At 40.1% G+C, this 6,988-nt stretch overlaps 1 non-coding gene across 1 annotated transcript; it reads left to right on the forward strand.

The window, feature by feature from the left end:
- Positions 1-1,566: 1,566 nt before the first annotated feature.
- Trnas-aga lies at positions 1,567-1,648 on the forward strand. Its single transcript has one exon. It is a non-coding gene; the product is annotated as a tRNA-Ser (tRNA).
- Positions 1,649-6,988: the final 5,340 nt, after the last annotated feature.

Consider the following 6,988-nt stretch of genomic DNA (forward strand, 5'->3'; position numbering starts at 1 on the left):
TTGAAAATCAACTAAAGCGATTGCCTGAAATGAAACTTCTAAGTTGTATAAATTTGTTAATTATGTGTTGATTTATTATTAATTTTTAATATCGTACATTTATATTTAGAAGAAGGTGATCTTAAAGCGGCACTTACTCTTCATATTTAAATGATATATTCAACACAGCATTTGGCTTGAAAGCCCCCAAAAGATCGGAACTTTCTTGAGATGTAAACTCAGTGGCTTGGGATCGTTGTTTTTTTGTTTATATATTTTTTTTTTGGTTTGTTGGCTGTGTTTGCTGCCGCTTCAGAGGAAACCGCCGCCAACGCTGCTACCATAAAAACAATTGCTGTTGTTGTTGCTGTTGGTGGTGGTGGTGCTGCTGCTGCTGCTGTTTTTGTTGGTACGCAATTTAAATGGAATTTCTGCTACTGGGCCCACGAACGCTGATCGCCATAAATAATCGCGCTGTGGCCGCAGCTTCAGTTCCTGCCTCAACTTTGGACTTCAGCCGGGCCAGGCAACATCAATGGTGGCGGTGTCGCCGCAACAACTGCAACAACAGCAGCGGCAGCAGCCACATTGGTGCAACAACAGCAGCAGCAGCAGCAACAACAACATGTACAACGAGCAACTGCAACGGCGACCGCATCTCAGATCGCGCGATAAGGTAATTGGACTATTATGTCAAAAAGTATTTGGCGTTTAAGAAATATGGCCTGGCATTTGACATTTCGGCAGCCAGTAGTCGGTCGCATCGGTCGGATCGTTCGGATCGGTTTTAGTATAGCATAGTGTAGTGTAGTATAGTATCGAATGTTGCCCCGCTTGCGACGCCGCCCCTTTCGGCAATTCGAGCTGCAATTGCCACAGAACAAAAGGTGCACATTAAAAACTGTTTCGATATCGAGATTGCATTGATCATGGCCCACAAGGGCCAAGCGGCGGGGGCAGTTGGGGTACGGCGAACGCATTGTCACCAGCAAAGTCGGTGGTTTTAAAGTGTTAAGGGGCATGCCCCCTCTCCGCCAACCCAAGCTCTCCGCCAGCAATGATCAAAGCCAATATGCGTGGTCATGTAATTGATTACGCTGCGATCTTGAATGGGTATCGCAATTGGGATCGGCATTGGCAGCGAAATGGAGGAGATGGAAATCGCAGAGTGCGGGGTGGAGTATTGAAGGAGGCTTCCCATCGGGATTAATCATTAACTCTAGAGAATGGTGCGATGATCAATGGAGTCCGATTGTTTAGGACTCTAATCGGTTTGCGCTGTGTATAGGTATGTAGATGGTTTACTTATGGATTAAGGACCTTAAGTTACGCAAATTAAATTGGACAAAGATATATAACGCGTGAGTTTAGTCCAATTCTTATTTGGCCTACTAACCAGGTTATAAGTATTTCGTTTAGGCGCATTCTAAGGTATTTTTATTTAGTTATCAGTTCCGAAATTCCAATATATATTATCAGCTTAGGTTTTGCACAAGATATGGATATGAATTTTTTTGATTTTGCTTTGTAAATGTATACAATGGTATTAACTTAAAGTTTATTGACTATTTATGAGTCCATATCGAGGCAGTCGTGGCCGAGTGGTTAAGGCGTCTGACTAGAAATCAGATTCCCTCTGGGAGCGTAGGTTCGAATCCTACCGGCTGCGTTTGTAAGCATATTTTTTATTATAATGATGGTAGCCTCACCTCGGAAATGGTGTATTTAAGTGCATTCCAGTGTTGTTTACCGCACGAAAATAAATACAATTAAATACCATCTACCGCTGAGATATTTTAATCTAGACATCCAAATGTTGCTGAAAAATCCTTTCTTATAATAAGCATAGCATTTACTAAAGTGATGTTCATTATTTGTACCCTTTTGCGTATAATTGTGGGGAATATCAGAGGCATTAAAATGCCTCGCCCGGCTATTTAATTAACCAGAGGCAAGCTGAATGAGCCAAATTGAACATCCCCAAATGGGCAGGGTTAAGGGAAATATGGTATATGGTATATGGGATATGGGATATGGCTATGAGAACAAGATGAATTACCTTTTGCCACTGCACGTGAAACTGACACGCCAATGAGTGTGAGTGTGTATCTGTGCATGAGTGTGTGTGTGTGTTGTGTGGGCTAAGGGGGTTGAGGGGGCTCCTCTTCTTTCCGTGCCACACATTGCTTTCAACACGTTTTTGGCCATTTCTGCTGCCGCTGCCGCTTCTGCTTCTGCTGTTGTTGCAACTTCTGCGTGACGACTGAAAACGACGACCGAATGATGGCTTAATTCATTTGCTCGCCCGGATCGCCCAAAATGTATTTTTAATTTAATTTCACGAGGGAAAGGAAATTAAATTGAATTATTTACTCTGGCCCGCAAAAAAAATAAATAAAACAACAAAAAACAAGAACATCGCGGCAACGAATCCATTAAAATTAGTTTCAATATGGCCGTATGGAACGCTTTCGATTTGGATTAAGTGCAAGTGGATGGGTCGTCGGTTCTGTGGATATGCAGCCCCTTTGGAAGTTGAGGTAACCCCTACCATTTTAATTGCCACCAGCTCAATTATGATAAATAGAAGTTGCTCTTGGCGAAGACCAAGTTTTGCATAATATTTTCTTTTTCGCCGCCGCCGCGGATTATACGCAAGTCGTCATTGTTGGCCGGCTAATTTTCATATTTTGCCCCTTTTGGTTTTTGCTCGTTTTCATGCATTTAATTGGATTTGGAGTTGGAGAGCCGGAGTCTTTTAACTGACTGCGATTACATTCTAATTATGAAAAATTCTTAATAACCGAATGATACAAGGCGGAATGAACAAGAGGCACTTTGACGGACAGGTGGAAAAAAGTCTTGGGATTGCGAATCGAAACTAGTTTGCCTGGAATCATTTTTGGAATATAACAAAATGTGTATTTTACAAGACAAAAATTTAGTTACTACATTTGGCCATAAAATTTCACTAGCTTTTTAATATTTTTACTAATTAATGGTAAAATATATAATCTATAATGATTCTGAGATTGAAATATTAATCTTACACGTTATTTAAGCAAACTTTTAGAATTGTGTTAGGAAGGAATATCTTAATGACTATGATTCATTTAACATTAAATGTTTTTAACTTAAGTGACATATTATTATGTTTCAATAGAATAAATTGATATATATATGTATATATATATTCTATGATAAATTGAAGGCCTATTATAATTTGATATCTCATTCAGTTAATTACGTAATTTGCACTATTATTTTTTTTTTATGAATTTCCACTTTGAGAGTTGTCAAAGTCGCGGCTAGTTTGCATATGCCGTAAAATTGCTGTGTCCATTTATGAACTCGACGTTTTTCTTTGAACCTGCGGTGGAAAACCACAATTGGCCGTTAGGAAAAGCCGTGTGTGTGCTTTATGCATTTGGTCAGCCTGACGTGTTGTTGCCCAAATGCGCATATCAAACATCAAACATCAAAATGTGCAACATTTCAACGTCTTTAGCCGCAACTTCAACTTCAACGGCGACTTCCACTCTGACGGCAAAGTTGTGTCAAAGATTTGAATATCGCAACATTTTTTGTCATAGCCAATGAAAAGATTTGTTTTCACTTTTCGAGCGACCGCTAAAATGTTGCCGCAACATGTTGCCGGCGATCGCTTGCCCAAAGCTCTGAAAAAGTTGACAAATAAAAAACTAATAGTAAAACCAAAGAGATTGTTTGATTCTTTGACGAAAAATATACTAAAAAAGCTTTGAAGAATTTAAAAAATAAATATATATATATATATATATATATATATATATATATAAAATAAATATAAGTGTTCTTTAAAAATTCTAGAATGTATCACCCATTAAGATGTTACTTTATATTGAGCAAAATAATATAATTTCTTGGTAACAATAATTGATTGCCCAATAAATCTGCGATTAATTGCTTAATGATTCTCATTGGCATTTTATTAAGCTTAGTGTATGCACACAACGATTTCCATTTTACGCCACTTGACAGGCAGATAAAAATGTTGAGAATTCTAACAATGGAGACGATGACAACGCAGCAGCATCAGCAACATCAACTGCTGCAACTGCAATTCCAATGCGGACATCGATGTGCGTGCTTGACCGAAAAGCAAAAATAAATGCAAAAAATAAGCAACACAAAAAAATCCCCACTCTGCTCAATTCCGCAGCTCGCTTTAATTGAAAGATGTCAATTTGCAAACACACAAAGTGCGTTGCGCAACAGCAACAGCGGTCAGAATCCGCTACAACAACTGCAGCAACCAAGACAACAAAAACAGCTAAAACAACTGCACATAACAACTGCAGTGGGACACAAACAACGAGCTGGGAAAACAACAAACGAGGCGATCTGCGGGCTCCAAATAAATTTCAGCCAAATTGCCAACGTCAGCGACGCTATCAGCGGCATTTATCAGTTGGCTTTAAACTCTCAAGTACACAGATGAGCTTAAATGCACTGAGAGAAACGCAGAGCATGCGCTAAATTCTAAGGAAGATATGTATTCAACATACATGCTAACAGATAAGATACAAGGTTGTTTCTTCTTCTTCTTTTTGTAATAATGTATTAAATCCTTAAATATATTTGCTAGCTCCTAAAATTGTTTGCAGTGCACTGCTGTGTGCGTGTGTTTTTCTTATAGGCTGCATGCTTTATCTCAATATTTAATTGGCAAAATATGCGTCTAAACGCACATAAATTGCATTGCTAACGCGTTTGTTGCGTCTCCCCTCTCGCTCACCCATCCGTCGCCCTCTCGCTTCCTCTTGCACACGACATCATCTGTTGGAGCGTCTTCCTACACTCTTCTTTTGCTTCTTCTTCTTCTTTGGGCACCGCACACCAATTACCTGCAACAACAACAGCCATATAAACAACAACAATTTCCACACGCAATGTCAAGGTACTTCACTCAACTGTTGCTGCTGTTGTAATTACAGTGAGCTCTCGATAAAAGAAATATCTACAGGAAAGGGATATATTCAATTTTGGTGATAATTATACGAAATTGTACGAGGTAATGAAATGTGATCTATATTTTCTTTCTATAATAATTGATTATTTTCTAGGAGCAGCATTCAAATAACATTCAAATCAAATGATGAGCTTAAAGCGTTCCCTATCGAGTGATCACTGTACTTCTTGTCCTGGTTATTTCGCAGGTTTCCAGACCGTTTCTTTCACTGCTGCTGCTTTGACTACTGCTGCTCCTTCAGCAATTTTATCTGCTGCAGTTGCTGCTGATGTTGCTGCTGCTGCTGCTGCTGTTGCGTTGCTTATGCTGTTGCTGCAGCGGCAATTGCTGTGCGGTTTGCCACTCCTCAGATAAAGGTGACGGCGATTCAAGAATTGCAGAACTGCTGAGCCACACTAACCTGCCGCAAAATGTCACAATTCTGCAGGCCCAGGCAATAAGCCTCGTTTAAACCTGAAGAAATATAAGATTACGAATGAATAACAAAAGTAAAATATATAATTTAGGAATTTAAAGAAAGAAAAATATATGGAAATAAATATATGTATCTGTTAAATATCAATAAAATTGGTAAAACATATATAAACATAGGAAGCATGAGCATTGAGTCATTTCGTTTGTTGCACTTATATTGTTGCAGTGCACTATTGCATTGCCACACTGACCACTTAGGAGTCGAGGCCTTTGCGGCTTTGGAAGTCTTGTTAAATTGTCGCAAAGTTATGAGTCGGGCAGGAAACTCAACTGCGGTCATATCGATGCTTTATTTCTGGTTTATCGGACTCCTCAGTTCGATTGAAAAGTAGGAAGTGCTGTCAGTGCGCTTTAAGCAACCTTGAATGTGCCGCAAGATGTTTATATAAACTTTACATACATACATATATACGAATATAGATCTCGCTGGCTGAACTTGCCCCTTTTAACCAGCTCAACGACCTTCGGTTAAAGTTGCGGAAAATCCACAATACCCCTTCGCCCTCGCCAACCACCCCTTTCATCTTTCATCCAGCCCGTTGTCTGTGTGGGTGGGAAAACTTTGTCTTAAAGTTCAAACTGGAGCAAAAACTATTTGCCCCAAATGCGGCGGCCACAATGCATTCCTCCTTCTCAGATCTCAATGGCAAAGCACATAGATACCTATGTGCATTTGCAGGGGGTACATAGTATAAAGCATGCACTCGGTCTGGAGTCTGAGTGTGTATATAACTCTTTTTTATTTGAATGCCAGCGCACTGCCAGGCATCGCACAGTGGTTCACTGTTCGGTGATAAAGGCTTCAAATTACCTAATATTTTCAACTAAATTATGCTACAACAATATGTTAACTGGATTTGTACAATATGCATACAGAACGAATTCACTTGAAAGCGCTGCAATAAAATATGTAAAACCCATGTTTTGTCGTTTTTAAAGGCTAAAAAAAGTTTACTGGATATGGTAATTATTGTAAATTTCGATTTATTATGGAGTTTACTGTATTTGTCACCCAGTTTTTAGCCAATGATCCGCAGCGACGTCGCAGCTGTTTTCGCGAGCAACTTGAGCAACGTCCTTGGCCATTCTCCTGCTTGCACTTAAGCCTTTCTCTTGTCGCCCCACAAATCCCCGCCACGCCCACCTCTCCTACCACCCACTTCCGCCACCCAACTTTTCTTCTTCTTTTTCCTGCTGCTGCAGCCGCTGTTGCTGTTATTATTGTTGTTGGCTTGTCTGGCGTTGTCTGAAAAGTTTTCCATATTTTTAGTGCCAGCGAGCGGGAGTGTGAGCGAGAGGGCAGATGAGGGGAGTGAGCGAGAGCGAGACAGACAGATAGAGTTTCCCAGTTTCCCACTTTGCAATAAGTTTCAAACTTAAATAAGGATAATAAAATGCTGTCGACTGCAGCAGCTTCCTGTGACTCTCTCTCTTTATGTGTGTGTGTGTGTGTGTGGATGTCTCATTTGTTCGCTTAGGTACCCGCCGCCCACCACCCACTTTCGACATCCCACCCCGTAAGCC

The sequence above is a fragment of the Drosophila sechellia genome, chromosome X, assembly GCF_004382195.2.
Source record: "Drosophila sechellia strain sech25 chromosome X, ASM438219v1, whole genome shotgun sequence".
Taxonomy (NCBI): domain Eukaryota; kingdom Metazoa; phylum Arthropoda; class Insecta; order Diptera; family Drosophilidae; genus Drosophila; species Drosophila sechellia.